Genomic DNA, 24,097 nt, shown 5'->3' with positions numbered 1-24,097 from the left:
AATAAAATACCTTGTCTAGGTTACCTTGCCATCTCGCCAACTATAAAATACCTTGTCTAGGTTACCTTGCCATCTCGCCAACTATAAAATACCTTGTCTGGGTTACCTTGCCATCTCGTCAACTATAAAATACCTTGTCTAGGTTACCTTGCCATCTCGCCAACTATAAAATACATTGTTTGGGTTACCGTGTCGTGATACAGTTCTAGGTTATAAAATACCTTGTCTGGGTTACCTTGCCATCTCGCCAACAATAAAATACCTTGTCTAGGTTACCTTGCCATCTCGCCAACTATAAAATACCTTGTCTGGGTTACCTTGCCATCTCGTCAACTATAAAATACCTTGTCTAGGTTACCTTGCCATCTCGCCAACTATAAAATACATTGTTTGGGTTACCGTGTCGTGATACAGTTCTAGGTTATAAAATACCTTGTCTAGGTTACCTTGCCATCTAGCCAACGTCATTATTTCCAGCACCGCCTACACATACAGAACTCGCAGACAAAAATGACGCGTTGCGCAAGTCTGCAAGTCCCCGACTGATCAGATTACATCATTAAGCACCAAAGCCTAATGTTACACAACCTGGGGTCCATTATTAAAACACAGCGTTTTCCCCTCGGTAATGTAATACAACACAGAGTGTATAAATAAACTGTTGTGTTTCATAATTACTCCAGCAGCCCAATTAATGCTTACACATGGAGTTTATGACAGAACATTATTTAACGAGTCTCTATGTGTAGGTATGAGTTTGAAACAAACAAATCTTAAGGTGAATAGTCTCATGAGGTTATGTTTAATTGTTGTAGGGATACACGATTAGTGGTCATGTCGGCGCTATGGGGCAGTGGTGGTCAATATGTGGTTGTGAGCTCGTGGTCAAGTTGACACTGGACAGTGGTGAACCTGGTGGTCAAGGTGAGGTTATGGGCAGTGTGTGGGCGTCGGGGTCAACCTGAGATTATGGGCAGTGGGGGGGGGGGGTCAACCTGAGGTAATGTGCAGTGGGGGGGGGGGCGGCTGCAATCTGAGAATATGGGCAGTAATCACCAACCTAAGGTTATGGGCAGTGGTCTTCAACCTCAGATGAACCCAATTCATTTTCTCTACCTTAAAAGAGAATATGTATGAACAACGTTTGATTTATACTTTCAAACTAAATCAAACTAAAAATAATTACAACCTAAATATTTAATAAAACAATGTATATAAAAAGACTATGTATTCTACGGAATTCATTGTATCGAACAGCGTTTGCCATTTCTCTGTCACGCGCTTGATCGAAAAGAAACGCCGGACACATGATGCAGTTCAATAATTGAACGCCGTTTCTCTAGTCTAATTGTGTCAATACACATATACAATATCAAAACAGGTAGGAAATCAGGTAGCCCTAACTCATATGATTGTAGAAAATGAGTACATTTATTTTATAACTGAAGTACCAAAAAAAAAACAACTGAAGACAGGACCGTATTTAGACTTGATTAGGGCTTTAGCTGTTTGAAATTTTGGGGCCCCACAACATGCCTTTTATATTACACACGTGACCGGAGCTATTCTATTATCTACAGCGTTTTTTTATTGCGACAAATAACGCAGCAATATATTTAAGTATATATTGACTAGGGGTGGGAGTTGGGGGCAAAAATGTGGACATTTAGGAGTGGGGGGGGGGGGGGGGGGGGCGAGATTTTTTCCCCATTAAACATTCGTAACTCGGACACTGGTTGCAGGTTCGGTAAAATTGCGACACATTTAACCCAACATCAGCAAGAAAAAAAAAAAAACAATTCGCGGCTTACTCTCGCCTTCAAGCACAAGCTCGAAGCGCCACCACGGCATGACGCTGTTTTCCCGTGCGCCATCGTTGCGAATAGTGGCGCGTGCCGCAGACTGGCAGCCTCCACGTGCAACTGGTCCAACAGCGTCAGGCACACGATTCGAAACTAAAATGAGCGCCTTCGTGTGAGAGGGGTGAAATATGTAACTTTACGAGTGGCCGAGTGTTTTCTATACTACAGGATCTACCGTCAGCCATAGTGAGCTAATATATATGATACTTTATCAAAGTGTGAATCATTTGTTTTGTTTACCTTTGACAAACTTTTAGTTAGGTGTGGCAAAAAAAAAAATTGCACTATTCTGGAATAAAAGTGCAAGTTTGTTTAGATTTATTTATTTCTTTTTTTTTTTTATTTTTTAAAATACCTGTTTTGGATTGTTTCATTTCTAAAAATAATCAAAGTTTTGTTATTTCATTAATGGGATATAGGAGCGTGTGATTTTTCTGGATCAAGTGTTAAAAAATTCACAGGAACAGGTGAGTTTATTAATAGCACTTACCTCCGTGTTTACATTTTTAAAAGTGCATCAGGTAGTAAAATTGAAATGATCATGACATATTTTCTGATGGTAAAAGTAAAACGGGCGAGCGACAATACAAAACTTTATTGATGAATAAATTTTAAAAATTCAAATATTATGCATTTAAAATATAAAAAATATACACATTATCCGGCCTGTGACAAAATGCATGAAAAACAATGTGCAACAGAATAGCAATGTAAACAGTGACGTAGCCAGGATCGTAAAATAGGTGAAGGCTCAACATTTTGATTACATACATTATACATAAACACACACACACATATATATGCATATATATATATATATATATATATATATATATATATATATATATATATATATATATATATATATATATATATGCATGGGAGGTATATTTCTTACCAACCCCACCCCCACCTGCCTACGACACTGACTTTTAACAATATGAGCGTAGATAACAAAAAATACGTAATGCGTATTGCAGGCTATTTTTGCCAACAAAAAATACTTAAAGCAAAATATAGGGAATTTTTTACACTTGTACTTGAACAACGCCCACAAAATAATGTAAAGTCAAGGTTTCCATTATTTAAGTACTCGACAACAAACACGCCCCCCCCCCCCCCCCAGGTCAAATAAGCAGTAAGGTCGGCGTAAACTTAATGCACTTGTGGAACACACACAACTATTCCGACCACACCATGAAACTTTAACAGGACATTGTTCAATGTTGTACTTCAACTAAGTCCATAAAAAAATATCAAGCAACATTTCCGCTGTTTAAGTACTCAACAACAAAACATCCCCCAAAACAAGGTTGGCGTAAACTGTATGCACTTGTGGAACAATCACAGACATATTCTGATCATAGCATAGAAACTTTAAGGTTCTGTTTCAATCTACTAGCACATAAAACATACGAATACTACGGTTGCTGTTTTATTCTTAAAATATGTTTTGTTTACATTTTAGAAAATACAAATATATCAATCATATAAACACACACTATAGCTCTACATTTATGTTATGCCTCCAACTAAAACTACATTACAGCAAAATTATATGATTAAAATGAGTTACATTTTTATAATTAAAAAAAAAATCTAATCTATGAAACTCCGATACCTGCCTGGCTAGATAGGCCATTTGAAAGTATTTGAAATCAATGCCGCTATAATCAAACAAGGCCGTACCGGAACATGATCGTAATGAGACGGCCATGATGACAATGAGAGCGGCGGGGGGAGGAGGCAGGGCTATTTTTATTTTATATATGTGGTAAAGGACGGTAAAATTAGTTCAAAGGTTTTATGTTTAAGACTACAAGCCTACAACATTACGAAAATGTGAATTTTAAGTTTTATGTTTTTAAAGTCTAAAACAGTGTTTTGTCATTTTGCGAGACGGATCTTGACACTTGGTCTAATTTTATTTTAATGTTCTTTATTTCACACGTAAAAACAGTTATACTACATAAGTGGTCTATGTTATCAGAGCCATTAGTACTAATTTCTATAAAAACAGACATACTACATCAGTAGTCTATGTTATCATACTTGACAATAGTTTAAATTTTTTTAAATTTATTTATTTATTTATTTTTTTGACAATAGTTTAAAAGGGTTTCACCAACGACATATCTAACACCTTGATTACCAATACGCCTGATTTTTACACTAAAAAGCCATTACACTCTTTTAAAAACAAAAGTCTTCTTAATGGTGCATACACTTTGTTTAATAACATATTTACACTGGGATAATGAATAAAGTATTGTACATAGTACATGACCTTATGCGATAGTAAATACAGTTAATTTAACAGTGCAGGCGCTCTTTACGTAAGTACACGCACTATATACACTCGTCCACATTGTAAACAGTTCTCTCCCTTTGCAACCTTAGCAAAGGATTTTCTTGAACTGTGTTTATAAAGACCGTTGACCCCAAACTTTACTATTGAATGCTGGGAAATAATCCTTCTTATAACCCTTACATCCGGGTTTACCCATATTGTGTCACGTGATCAACTGTTTAAACCACACCCACCACCCTCAACGTCAATATTCTCAACTTAACATCAATAATTAAAATACAATTGTGCCACTAGAAACATTCTAATGAATCTACCTTTGTCGAAATCGATTCATTTCTGTTTTTTTTTCGCTTTTGCCTTTACTAAATTTGCATCAGCGATAAATTCTGTGTTCACTTGGCATTAATGATCTGCCTTAATGAGTAGCTAATCAACTGAGATGGGTGGTGGGGGGATTTCAACGACGGACAAAACTTGTACGGCGAGAATTGTGTAACCAGTGACCAGTTGTTCGACATTCTCCAATCAACTACTACACGGCTGCTAAAGACTTATTGACTTTGTTTTGTTACGGTATTTAGATTGTCGACTGAAGTGTGTGTGTGTGTGTGTGTGTAGATAGTCTTATGTGTAGTGGGGGAGACTGCAGAGTGTAGGTAATGTAGGTGTGTGTTGGGGGGGGGTGGTCTTAGTACGCTCTGCTGTGTGTGTGTGTAGTGGGGGATCTTTGAGAGTGTAGGTAGTGTTGTGTGTGTTTTGGGGTCGTAGTACACTCTGGTGTGTGTGTGTGTGTAGTGGGGGATCTTGGAGAGTAGGTAGTGTTGTGTGTGTGTTGGGGGTGGGGTGGTCGTAGTACGCTCTGCTGTGTGTGTAGTGGGGGATCTTGGAGAGTGTAGGTAGTGTGAAGTGGGGGAGACTGGAGACTGGGTAGTGTCGTGTGTGTAGCAGTTAGAGACTGGTAAACACCAAATAGAAAATCAATAATTTACAACAGATTCCTGCGCACTTATATCGGCTGTTAACACGGCCCAATTAGCACCAAACTCTTACCATCTGCAACATAGACATGACCGCAACCTTACAATAAAAAATCCAAGATCTAGTTAGCTACACAGATGAAACCTACATTTTGTTTTTAAAGGGAAGCCACTCAGTGATTTACGACCCACAGGTTTCGTTATTAAAATATCAAGGACACGTCCAATAACTGAGATGATCTAATACACGATATCATTCGCTTTTATCTACGTTTATTAAAATATTTTCTCTAATACTAACTACTAGAAGGGCTACGCATTCCACCTTTCATCTCAAATACAGTCGTCTTTTATTCGGTGTCATCGTACGATATTTGACAAATCTATTTTTTTTTTGCTCGGGCTAACCCATACAAAATTGCCAATACTTTACAGGTAGTTATGAAGAATGCATTACTAGTCGAAGCTTAATCACCCCGAACCTTAACGCAAACTAGTATAAATGATATAAGAAGCTAACTATCTACCTGGAGTATTTCTATTTAAGTAACGAGCATTTTTAACTTAAATAAATTAAATAATTTCTCCTCCTCTTGTGTATATAATGAATTGTGAGATAATCCTGTCCATCGCTTAGAGATTATGATATATTTATTTAAACCGACTGACCGTAGGAAAACGTGGACGGCAACGAATCCCACCGAGAATGCTGGAAGACACCCAATCGATTTCCCCCCTTCCCTCCCCCACTCTGGTATCGCGCCTCTATCCCCCCTCCCACCCCACCCCTCGCTCATCCCTCAACTGTCAGCCTCACTGCCAGAGTTATTCACCTTGATTAGCGTCAGCGTCTGTCTCTTCGTAGAGCGGTAGCCTGTAGACAGCGACTGTCTATTAACAGAACGATAGACTGCAGGGAGTCGGCGTTGGTCTCCTTAAAAACGATAGCCTGTAGAGTCAGCGTATATCTCACAACAGAACGAAATGCTGTTAAGAGTCAGTATTAGTCTGCCCATAGAACGACAGACTGTAAATAGTCAGTATTAGTCTGTCAATAGAACGTTAGGCTGTAGACAGCCAGCATGACTCCTCACAGAACGGTAGACTCCAGACAGTCAGAAGTGAGAATACTTAATGGACATGGGAAATAGAGTCGCATAAATAACTTAGAGTCATGAAAAATAAAATCGGTTGTTATTTTGGGGATAATTTCTACTTCCCAGATTAGAGATAATTCTTAGAAGATCTGTAATCCGTTACCCCAAAACTTAAGGCAACTTTTCCCAGATTAAGGATACTTTTTTTTAACATTTTTGTTGCCCCCCTAGTTTTCCACACCACATACTATTGACCATGTCTCACGAATTGAGCTCACCAGCACTCATAGCTGCATCAACAAAAAAAAACAAACTCACCGCGTGCTATAGAAACACCACGGTGGTGATAGATATCAAGCCCAGTTCAACTACCAAAGGATAGGGGCATCAATAATGGAAGAGTGTTGTTTTTATATCCCCTAAGGGACACCACCGTATTGTGAAGGGAATGATTGTAAACTGTAGGAAATCCACCACTGGCAGATCGTGTTGAATAGACGAGAAGAAAAAAGATGGGATGTAGATTGTGTCACGTGAGGTGTTACGTTTTTTAATGCTCGTGCAATGTGGATGTGGTAAGGCGTGGTCATCTTGAGTTTATCTCTACTCACATCAGATATGTCTCGATTGGGACAGTTTAAGCAAGAGCGGAAAAAGTGACCACAGTTGTAATACAAATTCCTCTGTGTTGAAGGTGATCAGTTCTATGGCAAGTCCACATGTGCTGAAAATGATCAGGTATATGACGATCCATATTTTACTGCAATAACTCAAGGTCAGATTTTAGTTTCATTCCCTTCCCCCCCCCCCCCCACCCACCCTTCCCAGGTGAACTATTACAGATGCCCCGTATATTGTTAAAGAATTGGGGCTTTATAATTTTATTTTTAAAAAAAATTTGCAAAAAATTTGCAAAAAGGCTTCCCGAAAATAAGGCTCCGAATAAATGGCTCATCATTAAAAGAAACTCCGTAATAAAATGAAGCAGCCAATTACGTCTAGGCTATTTTGCTCAAATAATTAACCGAGTTGAAACAAATAATCGATATATCGTTTCTAAGAAACAATTTTCAATCGGGGGCCTCTTAGACATCGCGGGCCTCTGTCTACGGCCCAGTTAGCCCCCAATTTCAATCCGCCCATGATCTGAGCCATTATTTACAGCTATAAATAGCCAGCCCATTAAAAGACTGCCGACAAGTGGCTGAGTAAGATTAAAATATCGGAAACACACCCACGCGGAGCTACAGGAAGTTTAAATTTTAAAAAAGGAAAAAAAAAGAAAACAAATGAAAACGAGGCTGGTCACGTGAAGAGCGCCTGTAACCAACCAATCAATACCGGCCGTTGTTTTCTAGTTATACAATCAGAACAGAATTTTTTTTTATTGTTTAAAAAAAATCGATAAAATAAATAATAAAAAACGTGTTTGCCTAGAACTTTCTCTTCAAATTTAGAATGCAGCCTGTTGATAGCGGATGCGCGTTGCTAATATCAACTTTAACAATCGAGGCGAGCTGTTAACAATGTAGCTGATGTAATGTAGCTAGTCAATAGCAGAGGCGTGATAGAATCCATCGAGTTTCTAGCTGTTAATGTAAGTAAAGATAAAGTAAAGATTCCTCTTTAGACCTTTGTGGTCCGTACCACAAAATGACCGGCAACTTTGGTCTTCCCGATTAGGATTAAGTTAAACATTGCGTTAGGCTTAGTAGGTCTATAACAAGTTAACAGTATCACATCTCCAAGCTATTAAGAAGGAAGAGTCGAACCCTCTTTAGACCTAGCCATCCATTGAATAGATGAAGTAAAGTTCGTATGTTTCATGACCTCGGCATATGAAGTGATAGTGTGGTCAGCACTATGCCCAGCCGCCTTTAATTTCTCTAACTTGAGTTAGGTACCCATCAGAGTTGGGTTGGACGCTGGGACGTTCTTCTGACTTGGACCCGGATTCGAACTCGAGACTTTCAGGTTAGAATTCTAGTGCTCTACCGCTTAGTTAAAAACTTCTCAGCATGGATGACCATACCTTTCTTTTTCGTTGCTTTAACAACTCTAAACTCTGAGTACTCTGAAAATGGAAGCGCATATTAGTGTACTGTTGGGTTTTTTTTTTTCACGCTTTTAGCGAGACTAACAAAAAAAAAAATTACTGTAATTCCATCCACTTTGAGGCGACATCATTTTTCAACTGTATCATTAAATCAATAGTTTTGAAATATTCTGAAATTAAATACCAAAAATAGCTGGGTTTTCAATTTAAAAAGAGGAGGAAAAAAAATCATCGCCTTTAAGCATCTAACGAGTTTTTTTTATTTAAAAATTTACAATGGAACAAATTGATTTGGTATTTTATTCTGTCTTATTTTATAAAACTAAAAAACAGCTGCATTTTAGCGTTGAGGAAACAAAATATAACTCCAAAGGTTATTTTTTTCTCTAAAAAATCATATTATTTAATAAAGCAAAACAAAATACTTAGCCCAAGGACGTATCTTAATTGTTGCAAAAAGCTTTTTTTAAAATTACATTTATATTAGAGCTGGTGGTGATGTTTCAACAATTCAACGAATAGTTTCCAATTTTTTTGTGAATAACAAAAAAAAAAAGAATAAAGAATAAATAAACAAGTAATTATTTATTATTCGCACCACTTGTATCGGTCGCAACAAATCTGAAACACTTCTACTCTGCTAGGCGTGGACTACATAGTAAAACGACAAATAACAACAACTCTGTTTCCAGCTAAATATTAATGTAACTAATGTAACACGGGGTCTATAAATAGATTTTTAAGACATACACTGAAAAAGATCATTACTTAAAAAACAAAGATCTATTCTAGATAAGCCCCACAAATAATGCAAAAGGTGGGCTTAAGAAAAGTAAAGCCCCGCCACTTTTTGCAAGCTCCACGCAACCTTGACCTATTTCTGAAATCTAGACATTTGAATATTTAAACGCATATCATAAAAACAACTTATCCGCTTCTGGGGTAAGGATTAGGGTTAAAAACTATAAGTAGAAGTTTCATATCTTCTTGTTATAATGTTTATGGTGGCGGGGGTTTTTGGTTGGGCTAGTCTGGACAAGATCCAAAACCAGTCCCTACTCCCTTAAAACAAAATACTTTAAGAACAATCCCCCACACTCGACGTCACAGATTCGCTATTTTCCTCAAAGGTCAAAGGTTATTTGCAATGCTAGAGTTTGGCTGAAATAAATTTTTAAACCACGTAATTAGTTCTCATTCCCCTCATTACCTGTTGTTTCTACATTTTTCATTCTCCCCTGACGGCCGGACAACGTAATTTACCTTAGAAATGTCCATTATAATTTCCACGTAATTTTTTCCCCAACTCTCCCTCTCTCCCAGCGATAGCAAATATGTAATTAACACTAATGAATGATTGAAGAAACTTTGCCTTCTATTCCAGCCATCTTACCTTCAAATTGTAAACATTTTTACGTTTTTCCCAATTCTTTCCATTCTTTTTCTTTCTTTAGCTCTCTCTCCTTCTTTCTCTCTCTCCTTCTTTCTCTCTCTCTCTCTTTTCATCATTTAATTACGTTTTCCAAGAAGTGTTTCCTCAATGTTTGTCGTCCTGAAATTTTATCCCTGCAAGTTTTATTTTTTAAAAATGTTTATTTGTAAATAGTTTTTTTTCTCTTTCCCCTAAACAAAACCTTAAAATTGGAAGCTATTAGCGGTCAACAATTTGTTTCAGCGCGTTTCTCTCCCTTTTATTCTAGCGCATGTGTTATGACATAAATATATGTGTTACCATATGCCCACGTGTGAACTATGGAAGTGTAAACATACGTGCACGACAACTGATTTCACTTTGAGTACTCACCCTTAAGGCACTTTTTGCACATCTACGTGAGTGAACGTCATTTTACCTACCACTCACATGCAAGATTTACCTTTAAATAAAAGATCTGCTTGTTATAAAACACATGTTTTCATACACAATCCGTAACACACATATTTAACACACCACAATCTAGCTATCAGTGTCTTAAGTCTACACAATTAAACACCATCACCAACACACTCACACACACCATCACCAACACACTCCCACACACCATCACCAACACACCAATTCCTTTCTTTCATTCACATACCTGATCATAGATCGACATTCTCACACTAATGCTTACACCTACATTTCCAACCTAACCCCTTCACCCCCCCCCCCCCCCCACCGTTTCCCCACCCCTAGGTTAAGGTGAACAACCCTTCCCCCCACCCAACACTAATACTTACACCCACATTTCCAACCTAACCCCTTCACCCCCCTCCTCTCTCCCACCCCAGGTTACCGTGAACAAACACTCACCTCCATCCCACCCCCCACCATCACACACCTCCATTCAACTGTTATCGATCCGTTGATTATCGAACTTGATCGTCTCCGCTTCATTGCTCCGAGAAAAGATATTTTCACCTGCGTGTGTGAGTGGATGAGTGGCAACGTGTATGTGTGTGCGTGTGTTGATGGAGGGAGGGGTTTTCAATGCGTAGGTGTGCGTGTATATGTGGGTGTGCGTACTATGAATGTGTGTGTATCCACACAATGATCGTTAGCACATGTCTTAAACGCACTCCAATGACCAGAAATCTTAACCACAGTTACTCTAGAATCTAATGGAATGTAGACTCAAGCGACATGATGGAACTGGGTCTATGTCCGACACCAAACACTCTTCTGTAAACTGTACGTATCGACCAACGGACTGGGTGAACAGAGCATTGTTATCGGTAAAACCCGGGAGTAAATTTAAACATAAAATAATAGATTGAGATTGTCAGTAACAGGTGTATCTCGTTATCTATCGTATCCAAATGTAATTTCTGTAACATCTCCGTCCTTCTCTTTATTTGTGTGTGAGTTTTAATGTTCACTTATATCGAGGAAATAAGGCGAGAAGTGATGTGTGATTTGAGGTGAGATGTAATAGGTGAGGTGTGAAATATGCAAAGTATCAGGTGTGACGTGAATTACGTGAATTTAGGTGAATTAGTGAGATGTTATAGATGAGGCGTGAATCGTGAACAGTGACAGATGTGAGCGTTTGTGTTGTATGATGCAAAGACCAGGCCGTGGCGTGGATTCACGCACGTACTACGTGTGGTGTGAGTAAATGAAGTGAAGCGTCGGCTTGAGTCATGAACTCAAGGTCACGATCATTTTTACAAAAATATATCGTAGTGTAACCATTCTGGGTATTTTGTACTGGGAATTTAGGTGACCGTGCAAGTCTCTGAGCCAAAAGGTGTGTGTGTGTGTGTGTGTGTGTATCAGTGTGAGGAGAGGGGGAGGGGTTGCTGTACAACACCGTCAATTACCGCGTAAATCAAAATAAAATATTGCCATCTCCCCTCTCAACCAGGGGGTCTATACTCTATACTATAGCTCCAGCTTAAACAGATCTCATTTATAAATTCATTGAAACGAGGTACAAATTGCGTGGATCATTTTGTTTTCGTGGTGTATGTGACAAAAACACTACATCGTAGTGCAAGGAGAAGACGGAGTTGGCCTACACAACAAGACAGTCTATAGTCATAGTTTAAATAAAAATATGTTTTAAATGGCACCAGACAATAAAAAAAAATGAAGCAGGAAAACCCATCCATAAACTTAACTCATTTCCTAACACGCTACGACTTGAGAATAATTTTCAACCTTACATGGCAACTCTTCTCCAAACTTGACATTACTACGGCTTGAAAACTTGCCAATTTTTTTAGCAAACAAAAAAAAAACAAAAACAAACCCAAAACAAAACACGTGCAGTGATTAAGGTATCATCTAAATACAGTGAGTACCACTGAGTACGGTAATTACGACGTCAGCCTCTGCCATTTAGTCCTCAGGAACAACCTCTTAGGGCCCCAGCGAGTATCCATTACAGACTCGCCTGACCAAGTAACCACACACCACACAGCTAAATACTGGGTCGCAGTAAACATTAAATGTTTTAGAGTTACGCCCCTTCTAGTCGAACTCTTCTTTAAGAACATTACAATTACATTTCTATCCCACTCCATCCTGAAGGTGGGTTTTAGGTTTCTATCATTTTTATCCTAAAGTTGGTTTTAGAAGTTCATCTTTATACAGAAGGTAGTTTCACATTTATCTAGCTCTTTATTTAATCTAAAAGTGCATTTACATTACCATCCCTCTTAATTCTAAATATGGCTTTTAAGTATCTTCTTTATACAGAAGGTGGTTTTACATTTCTCTCGCTCTTTATTCTAAAAGTGGTTTTACGTATCCATCCCTCTTGATTCTAAAAATGGCTTCCCTTTCTAGTTTCTTCTTCATACATAAAGGGTGGTTTTACGGGTGGCCGGAAAGAACCGCAACGGAAAAAAGCGCAACGGAAAAAAGCGCAAATCAAAAAGCGCAACGGAAATAAGCGCACACGGAAAAAAGCGCAAAGAGAAAAAAGCGCACACAGAAAAAAGCGCAAAGAGAAAAAAGCGCAAACGGAAAAAAGCGCAAAGAGAAAAAAGCGCACACAGAAAAAAGCGCAAACAGAAAAAAGCGCAAACGGAAAAAAGCGCAAAGAGAAAAAAGCGCACACGGAAAAAAGCGCAAAGAGAAAAAAGCGCAAACAGAAAAAAGCGCAAAGAGAAAAAAGCGCACACAGAAAAAAGCGCAAACAGAAAAAAGCGCAAACGGAAAAAAGCGCAAAGAGAAAAAAGCGCAAACGGAAAAAAGCGCAAACAGAAAAAAGCGCACACGGAAAAAAGCGCAAACGGAAAAAAGCGCAAACGGAAAAAAGCGCAAACAGAAAAAAGCGCAAACGGAAAAAAGCGCAAACAGAAAAAAGCGCACACAGAAAAAAGCGCAAACAGAAAAAAGCGCAAACGGAAAAAAGCGCAAACAGAAAAAAGCGCACACAGAAAAAAGCGCAAACGGAAAAAAAGCGCAAACAGAAACAGAAAAATGCGCAACCAGAAAAAACACAACGAAAAATGTGCAAAAGAGAAATTTAGCACAAAGACCATATGGACTAGATGACACATTTATACATGACTGTTAGGGCTGCTGTGAGAGTGTCGTGTTTGATCACGTGATCTACTACCATTTAAAGCGTACCACTCACCCACACATCCATCCACCCACCCACACACCCATCCATCCACCCACCCACACATCCATCCACCCACCGACACATCCACCCACCCACCCATCCACACATCCACCCACCCATCCACACATCCACCCACCCACCCACACACCCATCCATCCACCCACACTGCATATAAGTATTCGCATAGATTTAGAGTAGCGTCCCTTTTGTTTACATGTTTTCATTACCCTTCAAACAAAAGTCTATTTTAGTTATATTGAGATTAAAGAATGTAAATAAATAGTATACACAATTCTGTAGAATAGGAACGATTGGGAGGGAAGTGACATTTAGCGTAGTAAATTTAGAGGTTAGGTAGGGTATAATAAATGGTGGGGTTAGGAAAGTTAAGGGGTCCATTCTCTAATAGGCAATCTTTGTCTCTTTCGTACTTTCGTGTTGGTTTATTGTCGAACCTGTCCTCGCCTCACATCACAACAGTTGGGTGACGCTTACCGTGTAATGTTAAAATAAATAGCATGTAATTGAATTAGTTCGAAGTGAGTTTTCATACAAGCCCAACGCACTAATTAAGGTTGTCGCAAAATGTAACATATATGTAACATATGTCAATGATGTCAATGAATTTTCATTAAAAAAAAAGATGTCTAGTACAGTTTACGAAGCTTACGAACTTCGCCGATACTTTTTTGGTGGGTAGTTTGGTAAGTATGTAGGCGGGTAGGTGGGTAGGTGGGTAGGTGGGTAAGTGGGTAGGTGGGTAGTTAGGTAGGTAGGTAGGTAGGTGGGTAGGTGGGTAGTAGGTAGGTAGGTGCGTCATGATGTGAAAAAATATTAAATACAAAATTGTTATTTTGGTGCGAATGAATGTTGTTACGAGAGATATGACGAATGCATGTTTGATGACGCGGATGAAAGAGAGTGAAGTTTTGCCATAGGAACGGGTTGTTATAGTATGCAAGCTAGGTAGTTCGGACTAGGGAGAATGTGAAAGATACTTCGTGTAATGTCGATAGTTTTATGTTTATACGAGAATAGTAGTTGAATAATTATTGACCAAGAAAATAATAGGCATTGTGTAAAGTGATTATCGCCTGTATCGTGGTGATGGGAATGCAGATGGTAGTGGTACGCTTTAAATGGTAGTAGATCACGTGATCAAACACGACACTCTCACAGCAGCCCTAACAGTCATGTATAAATGTGTCATCTAGTCCATATGGTCTTTGTGCTAAATTTCTCTTTTGCACATTTTTCGTTGTGTTTTTTCTGGTTGCGCATTTTTCTGTTTCTGTTTGCGCTTTTTTCCGTTTGCGCTTTTTTCTGTGTGCGCTTTTTTCTGTTTGCGCTTTTTTCCGTTTGCGCTTTTTTCTGTTTGCGCTTTTTTCTGTGTGCGCTTTTTTCTGTTTGCGCTTTTTTCCGTTTGCGCTTTTTTCTGTTTGCGCTTTTTTCCGTTTGCGCTTTTTTCCGTTTGCGCTTTTTTCCGTGTGCGCTTTTTTCTGTTTGCGCTTTTTTCCGTTTGCGCTTTTTTCTCTTTGCGCTTTTTTCCGTTTGCGCTTTTTTCTGTTTGCGCTTTTTTCTGTGTGCGCTTTTTTCTCTTTGCGCTTTTTTCTGTTTGCGCTTTTTTCTCTTTGCGCTTTTTTCCGTGTGCGCTTTTTTCTCTTTGCGCTTTTTTCCGTTTGCGCTTTTTTCTGTTTGCGCTTTTTTCTGTGTGCGCTTTTTTCTCTTTGCGCTTTTTTCCGTTTGCGCTTTTTTCTCTTTGCGCTTTTTTCTGTGTGCGCTTTTTTCTCTTTGCGCTTTTTTCCGTGTGCGCTTATTTCCGTTGCGCTTTTTGATTTGCGCTTTTTTCCGTTGCGCTTTTTTCCGTTGCGGTTCTTTCTGGGAACCGGTTTTACGTTTCTAACAGTCTTTATTCTTAAAGGTGGTTTTAGGTTTCTGTCCCTCTTAATTCTAACGGTCGATAGATATAGTACGATACAAAATTATAATTCCCATTTTAATGTGTAAATAAAATTTATTTTAAAAATAAAAACAACAAATTACGACACATTTAAGTACAATTTAATTTGCAGATGTTAAATAAAGAATAAATGTCAGGTGTGACTAGAGAAACGTTTTTTTAACCCTTTTACCCCCCCCCCCCCCCCAAGACAAATCCAGGAACTTGTATCTATCTTCTTTATCTATATAATTCTCTTCTTCGAGCCGTTAGAAAATAAAATACTTAAAAAAAACTTTTTAAAAAACCACGTTTTTCTTGTGGACTAAAAAGTAGAAAATAACTATTTACATACATTTGATGACAAAAAACGTGGGTACGTTCACCATCAAATTTCCCGACCCATCTGCCCGACCCACGTTTTTTGTCATCAAATGTATGTAAATAGTTATTTTCTACTTTTTAGTCCACAAGAAAAACGTGGTTTTTTAAAAAGTTTTTTTTAAGTATTTTATTTTCTCCTTTTTAGTCCGTTGCTACACATGAAAAACGTGGTTTTTAAAAAGTTTTTTATATAGTTTATTTTCTACTTTATCTAATCACTTGATTAAGTATGACTTGACTAAGTGTTTTTAAATACACGGACTAAAAAAATCTTGAGCGACCGATACGCTTTAAACAGAGAAAGGGTGTAATTTACGTTGCTGGCGTGGAGATCTACTCACGAATCACGTGATCAAATCTCCCATAAACAAACAAATAAACGCGAAGCTGAGTTAAGGAAAAACGTGTTTATGTGTATTTTAGCATGCCCAGCGTACCAACCGTGTCACCGTTAACAATGTGTTACCGTGTCCGTTCTCCTTTTTAGTCCGTTGCTACACATAAAAAACGTGGTTTTTTAAAAAGTTTTTTTTAAGTATTTTATTTTCTCCTTTTTAGTCCGTTGCTACACGTGAAAAACGTGGTTTTTAAAAAAGTGTTTATAAATACACGGACTAAAAAACTTGAGCGACCAGGATTCGAACCTGGGTTGTCGCGGCCACAACGCGAAGTACTAACCACTATACGATCACGGCCAGCGCGCTCACATCGATTGGGGCCGAAGTAACTGTGTCAATAGGCCTCAAGTCTTGTCGGTATCTTTAGAAATCATGTCCTCAATTTTATGGTCCTTGGGGCGTAATTAAATTAAGCTAATTACGGTCACTAATTGCTAGTTTTTATGATTGCATCTGAAATTGTTAGGCGAAAGTAGCATGCATGCCAAATTTCAGGTCTCTAGAGCAATCAGAAGTGGGCTAATTTTCGATGTCAATTTTAACAACAAACAAACAAACGCGAAGCTGAGTTAAGAAAAACGTTTTAATAACAAGCTGCAAACGCGCCTTGCAATCCCCTCTTTTCCTCACTAGGCATAAATCAACCTCCCCCACCCCCGCATGGTCTGATGAGCTGTAGTTCACTCTAAATGTTTACATTTTACAATCGTTGAGCTGAGTTTAGTGACGGCTATTAGGGGCAGATAATTTAGTTTGAAACTATTTTAAACTTAGGGGAGGTAACTAAGAGAAGGCTGCTTTCACGGATGGGGGGGGGGGGGGGGGGGGCAAGGAAGGAGGGTTTTAGTGTTTTAAAGCAAATATTTTCAGTGGCAGCATTGGTACTGTAGAATTCACAAATTATGAATTACTAAAAAGTAGAAAATAAAACAACTAAATAGCGGCGTATGATACGCTGCGGGTCGGCTCGTTACTTATATTCATTAAACGTCCAAACGAGTGGGTTACATAACCACAAGACTGGGTCAAGGTCATCCACATCTTTCTTTTAAAGTTAGCTTTTATGTTTGGAGCATGTTCGGATTGTCATTTCTAATCTAACCGTTTCCATGACGACGTCAACAATTACACAGCTATTGATTACGCTTCGAGTGACTTAGATTCTACATCTTGTGTATGTTTGATAAACAAAGATCTTGTTGTATGAGATTCTAGAGGAAAGACATGTTAAAAATATTGTTTATAACTTATGTGTCTTTGGTCACGACGAAACAGTGTCATATGGACATGTTTTCTCTGTTAGTGTGGTTTAGAATTAGGGTTACGTTTATGGATCAGGGTTAGGGTTAGAACTAGAACCACAACAAGTATTTGGGATTAAGGCACTAACATAAGATACCGTTCTACCGGAGAACACAAAAGTCATTGAAAGTGAAAGTAACAGATTATTTCTTGTAAATAACAGTACATTTACGGATAATAACTGTGAATTACTTAAAACTACAGTAAAAGGTTAAACTAGTAAAAAATTAAGTCGAATCTGACGGTCCATGGGGCAAGTGAAGTAGAGTTCGCCTGTTTCTGTGGCCTCGGCATAAGAAGGAGATGGTGTGGTCAGCACTATGCCCAGCCGCCTTTACTTTCCATAACGTGAATTAGGTACGCTTCAGATTCAGAGCTGGGTGGACTCAGGGACATTGTACTTTATGGTTAGCAGCCTAGCGCTCTATCGCTAGACCACGCCGTTCCAGATATTACACAATAATACATTTTCACTTAATACACAATAATTAGTTGTTACATAAATCACAATAATCCTCAACAATCAGTTTTCAAATATAACACAACAATGCCATAAAATAACACGAAAAATCGTTGGAAAATAAAAGATGAAGCATTGTGAGACAGGCAATACGAATGTATACATAAAAAAAACAGCTAAAGCTTGATTGAAAGATGAGATCAAACAAACAGATCGCACTTAGAACCCGTATGACACTGACATGAAGAGCAAATAGAAAGAAAAAAACAACAACATGAAAATAACATTGAGAAAATTAAAAGAAGCGAATCCCATTGACATCTCTACTAAAAGCTTCGATTAGACATTACTAGTTCAAACTTGACTTAAAATACAACCAATTTTTTTAAAGCCCAGATGAAAATGAAATATGTCAAAGCTTTTCGACAAGTTGACTTCATCGGAGCTAATTTCATTACAGATGACAGTGGCTATGACTTCGAAAGTCAACTAAATCCCTCTGCCACGCGACTTTACAAATGACAAGTTGACGTTAACCTTTCTCTCGATAACATTTTACTTGTAAGGAACATCTCTGTTTCATTTTTTTTCTTTGTGTGTGTGTGTGCTGTTGTTGTTGTAATTTTTTTTTATATCCATACTTCTAGTGTATAATACATTTGTGGATGTTTCTATGAGTAAATGTAGGCTATAGTCAGTTCACTAAGATCGAGTCCATTAACTTAGGGATCTCAATCAGACGTGTCGCCACCTCTGTTTAACTTAAGATTGATTTCACCAGTCTAAATAAAGTTGCTTGTCTTCGCAAGACTGACCACGTTATATAAAACATAAAACAGTGATGTTATTTATGTGCATAAAACAATGTTACTCGTCTACACAAGAATGATGATGCTACTCGTCTACATAGGACTGACGATGTTAGTTGTGTACACTTATTTGAACCCGGAATCGAACTCAAAACTTTCAGGTTAGCAGTCTCGCGCTCTACCTCTATACCACGTCGTACCACCTAGGAGTGTACACTTATATGTGACATTATGATACTATGTTTTGGTTACTTGTGTTAAGTCAGGCTGGGGCCTAAGGAAAAGTAGGTCACGAGATAAAGGATGAAACTAAAGATTATAAACAGTGCAGGTTAAACAAAAATTGACCTTGCAGACCTGGAGGTCATAAGAGCAGTTGAGTTCACCTGTGACCTCGACATGTAAAAGCATATTGCGGTCAGTTTTATATCCAAACCACCTATACTTCCTCTAACGTCAGTCAGGTACCCGTCAGAGCTGGGTGGATTTAGTGACGTTCCTGTCCGGGATTCGAACTCGGGACTTTCGGGTTAGCAATCGTGCGCTTTACCGCCCAATCAATCCACCCCAAACCGAAAATGCGAACCAGCAGTCTAGCAGTTAACTTTACCTAACTTTACCTTTTATTAAGAAATTTATTTCAAATTTGAAACAGTTTACACTAAAAAAAATATTGACTAGTATTTCTCACTCAAGTTCTGATACTTTAACCAACTGTTAAACAATGTCAACCACTCAATTCACGATGTTCAACCTTGCCAACCACTCATCACACGATGTTCTACCTTGCCAACCACTCAACAAACGATGTTCAACCTTGCCAACCACTCAACACACGATGTTCAACCTTGCCAACCACTCAACACACGATGTTCAACCTTGCCAACCACTCGACACACGATGTTCAACCTTGCTAACCAATCAACACACGATGTTCCACCTTGCCAACCACTCATCACACGATGTTCAACCTTGCCAACCACTCAACACACGATGTTCAACCTTGCCAACCACTCGACACACAATGTTCAACCTTGCCAACCACTCGACACACGATATTCAACCTTGCCAACCACTCATCACACGATGTTCAACCGTGTCAACCACTCAAACAAACCCGTTGTTGGCATCAGTCGGCCCAAAGCGTTAGGACAACGAGTGCAATAATGGCAGCTGAATAATTTAACCGGTGGGTCGGGGTGAGCAGTCGGTGGGGCTGTGTTTAGTGGGGGCTGTAGGGCTGTGTTTAGTGGGATATGTAGGGCTGTGTTTAGTGGGAGCTGTAAGGCTGGGATCTGGAGGACTGTGTTTAGTGGGATCTGTAGGACTGTGTTTAGTGAGGGCTGTGTTTAGTGGGATCTGTAGGACTGTGTTTAGTGGGATATGTAAGGCTGTGTTTAGTGGTTATTGGAATACAACACTGTAGCATAGTTTCAAATTACGCACACATGAATCACAACATACTTTTTATCTACTGATATACCAAATATTAATATAGTCAATATAATAATATATATATATATATATCTAATATATAAAGCTCAGTTCTGTATGTAATGCATATGTTTGTCGTTGGTCTTGCATGAATTTAAGTGTTAGAAAATTATCGTGCGCATTTGTCTAAATTTATGAGCTAAAAAATTACTATTGAAAGTGTTGGGAAATAATTTTCATTTTTCAAATTATAGTAATAATTGTCGGCATGTTCATTAAACACAAGTTTTAAAAAAATATCATCTTTTACAAAAATTCTAATTATGTCTTTATTTAGTCCTATAGCACTTACTTCCCTTTGATAAATTAGGAAAACAAAATTACTTCCCTTTATAAAACCATTGCATTTTGTGGAAAATAATTTACTTTTTAATTACTTTGTTTTGGGTTGGGAAAAAAAAAATAATTACATAATTAGCGGGGATTGATCAAGTGCAAATGTTGTTGGTATTTTACGGATAAGCTTGGAGTATTAAAATTGTTCATTAAATTGAAACAGGCGCGTTCGTTTAAGTGAGTGCAAAAGACTTTGAATAAGTTGGGGTACTATAGTCGTTTATTAAGCTAAAACAGGTGATTCCGCCCCGGGCGTTTATGTTCGCGTTAGTGTTTTCTTTGTGTTTAGGTGGGTTTGCGTTAGTGGTTGCGTTTTGATTTGGTTCGTTTTTGTTCTTTCTTTTTTCGTTTTTGTTTGTGTTTTTTTTGTTTGGGTTTGTATTTGTGTTTTTGGTTGGTTTTGCGTTTGGATTTGGTTTGTTTTCGTTTGCTTTTTCGTTGTTTTTTTTGTTGGTATTGGTGTTTGTGGTTGGGTTTGTTGTTAGGTTTTTGTTTTCGTTTGCTTTTTTGTTTGTTTTTTCTTTGTGTTTGTATTGGTGTTTGTGGTTGTGGTTGGGTTTGTTGTTAGGTTTTTGTTTTCTTTTGTATTTGTAATTGTGTTAGCGTTATGTTTGCGTTTTGTTGTTTTGGTTGGTTGTGGTTTAGGTGGGCAATGCCGGGTTTATGATGATTACTAAACACACAGGTAATGGTCTTTAACAGAAAGGTTTTTCACAGAAGCCAGAGCAGGGCCTGGCCGGGACGGCTAGTATATATATATATATATATATATATATATATATATATATATATATATATATATATATATATATATATATATATATATATAAGCCAATCTATTTTGCTTAATAAGAACTATATAACCAATTCAGGGTTCAGAAAATACGTATTGGAAACACGAAGAGCTGATGAGATTATACATTAGCTAAGTTCAAGGTCACCATCTCGTCCCTAACGATAAAAATAAATAACAGCAATAAAAACGTGTCGAAACAATAATTGACATTTTTTTTTTTGTAATTTCCGGCAACCGCACGGGGGTATAGGTGAAGGTCATGGGGGTGAGGGTTGACAAAGACAGCTGACTGTATCGACGTGTAGACAAGATCCAGTACGGGGCAGTTTAATGCGATGATGAAGAAAAAAAAAAAAAGAAAAAAAAAAACGGCCCTGAAATAGCATGGGGCCGATTTATTATTTATGAGCTTCATCAGACGAATAATCCTGACCGGCATCCCGATACCGGCTCCAACAACAGTACAACAACACAGCACGGATTACCGGGCTCCGGTCCGGCCGAAATGGGATATTGTCCGGCTTTGACAACAAACCGAAAACTATTCTCTACACCACACACAAGTGGGCTGTGGGCGAAATCGGATTTTTTTTTTAATTTTTTTTTTGAAAAGGGGAGAGAACTCCATGTCGCCGGGTGGATTGTGGCCAAGGGAGACAACTTTAAGTCGGTTATGTTGAAAGGGGGGACAACCTACAGTTGGCAGACAAATCTGCTGCAGGCTCAACAACAGCGCTGACCTTGTGTTTCAAGGTTTAGCCGGATTTAATTTGTATAATGCGGCTAAGCCGGTGGGCGGTGGGGGGGGGGGGGGGGGGGGACTAACATGATGGAGGGTGGGGGGGGGGCTAACATGATGAGGGGGAGGGGTGGAGAGAAGAGGGTTGCGAAATGTTAAGAAATCAGGGGCGGACACTGCTTTTATATATTTATATACAGAAACGGATAAAATAATACTTCTATGCATATTTTATATTAGGGAAACATTATGCGATCAAGGGATAGTTGGTTGGGAGGGGGGGGGGGGGTGAAATTGATTTTGAAATGATTTTTCATGAAATGTAGGCCGATCAAGATTTCACAAATCTTTAAAACATATTTGTAATTTCTCTCGTACATATATTTTATTTAAAAAAAAATGTTTTGTCATGTTTTTAGGTTTAGGCAGAATTCAAGAGGACTATGGTGCCTTAGTATCCACACCGCCCTCAACATATTTACCCTGAAAGGCTAGGTGGGGGGGGGGGGGGTCATCCATAAATGACGTCATCTTTTTTGGGACGATTTTTACCTCCCCCCTCCCCTCCGTCACACATTGTCAAAAAAAGCCAGCCCCCCCCCCCATAAAATGACGTCACATCTCAACCTACAACACCTCTCAAAATTGCAGTTGAATTTTTCTTAAAATACGATATTTTTCCAAAATCCTATCTGAATTCTGTCAACATAGAGTATTTTAAATCAGCTCCCATTACAATTTATTTAAACAGTTTTCTAAAACGCAAAATAACGGCTAAAATTCGTTTTCTTACATAGCTCTTTTATAATTCAAAAGTGTGACGTCACACCATCTGAACCCCCCCCCCCTCCTCATCACACACCGTCACAAAATTACGCCCCCCCCCTCCCCCTACGAGTGTTACGTCATTTATAGACGACCCCTAGATCCGCTTATATGTACTGCCTGTGTGTTAATTGTATTCCGCGAGTGAATCATCGAATTCATTACTTCGTTGTATTAGTAAACCAGCCTCAACTCACCCATCACCGAACTGCTTGTGTATCCGTGTTAAACTAACATTAAGCTTGGCAGTAATGGGAGATTACTCATGAATCTTGCAATAAAAAAATGTAAACACAATAGGATCGTGTTCGTGGCATTTATCTGCGGTATTAAATGTTAATGAATAAATTAGTTTAATCTGTCCATTTAAATTGTTAATGAATACGTAATTTTAACTCATTGATTTAAAATGGCAATGAACTAGTTATTTTAGTGACACATTAAGCACTTTAAAAGTGACTTATTTGAATTCGAAAAAAATTTTTAAATCTCCGATTGTAATTGAACGAAATTTCTTGTCTAGTAATAACTATCTCCATTTTTCATTTACTGTTTTTGAGCTGGTTTTTTTACACTTATTTTAAATGTCAATGTAACCTAATTAGTAGACACCCGATTTTCAAAGTTTAAAAGGAAAAAAAAAGAGGACGGCTAAAATATAATCAAGAAAAAAATTGATTGTGACTAGAGCCGCATCCTTCAGTTTTTGAAACATTTTTAGTTGATTATTGACCTATTTATAGTACAATACGAATAACATGCCACTGTCAATATATAAAAAAAATGAATGCAGTTAAGAGCTTAAAATAGCTCCATCCGAGTACCACATGAAATATAAGATCCATTCCACAATATCTTTGTCCGAATTCACCTCTAGATAAAATCGCAGCAAGCATTCTAATTTTACTCGTAAAAAATGTAAAAAAAATAATAAAGAAAACCAAGGTCTTCTCGCTAAATAATGTCTATTAAAAAAATGTGTAAAAAACCCAAGGATGATACGCCCCTGGTCCCACAGTTTGCTTGCATGAACGTTCGCCTTGTTTGCTCGGCGCTCCAGTTTCTTGCAAGAGCTAGTAGCAAAATATACAGGCCGCAGCTCGGGATAAATGAAGAGAATTAACGCGCAGTTCTAGAAGATGGGCACAGAAACATGATCGGTGAATGTGATGGACCGGTGCCTCTCCCAGCCTCCCATCTCTAGTGGACTGGTGGTATTTGGGGTTAGATGTGTGGTAAAATGGTGGTGATT

General features: G+C 38.3%; 1 protein-coding gene across 1 annotated transcript in view; it reads right to left on the bottom strand.

The window, feature by feature from the left end:
* Positions 1 to 24,097, bottom strand: part of LOC131940514 (short-chain dehydrogenase/reductase family 42E member 1) — a 257,452-nt gene that overhangs the window by 144,695 nt on the left and 88,660 nt on the right. The gene's annotated exons all lie outside the window — the stretch shown is intronic.

This window comes from Physella acuta, unplaced genomic scaffold, assembly GCF_028476545.2.
Source record: "Physella acuta isolate Inbredline_101_S28 unplaced genomic scaffold, ASM2847654v3 ptg000320l, whole genome shotgun sequence".
Taxonomy (NCBI): Eukaryota; Metazoa; Mollusca; class Gastropoda; family Physidae; genus Physella; species Physella acuta.
The sequence above is the reverse complement of the archived record's forward strand: the minus strand, read 5'-3'. Positions and strand labels throughout refer to the sequence as shown.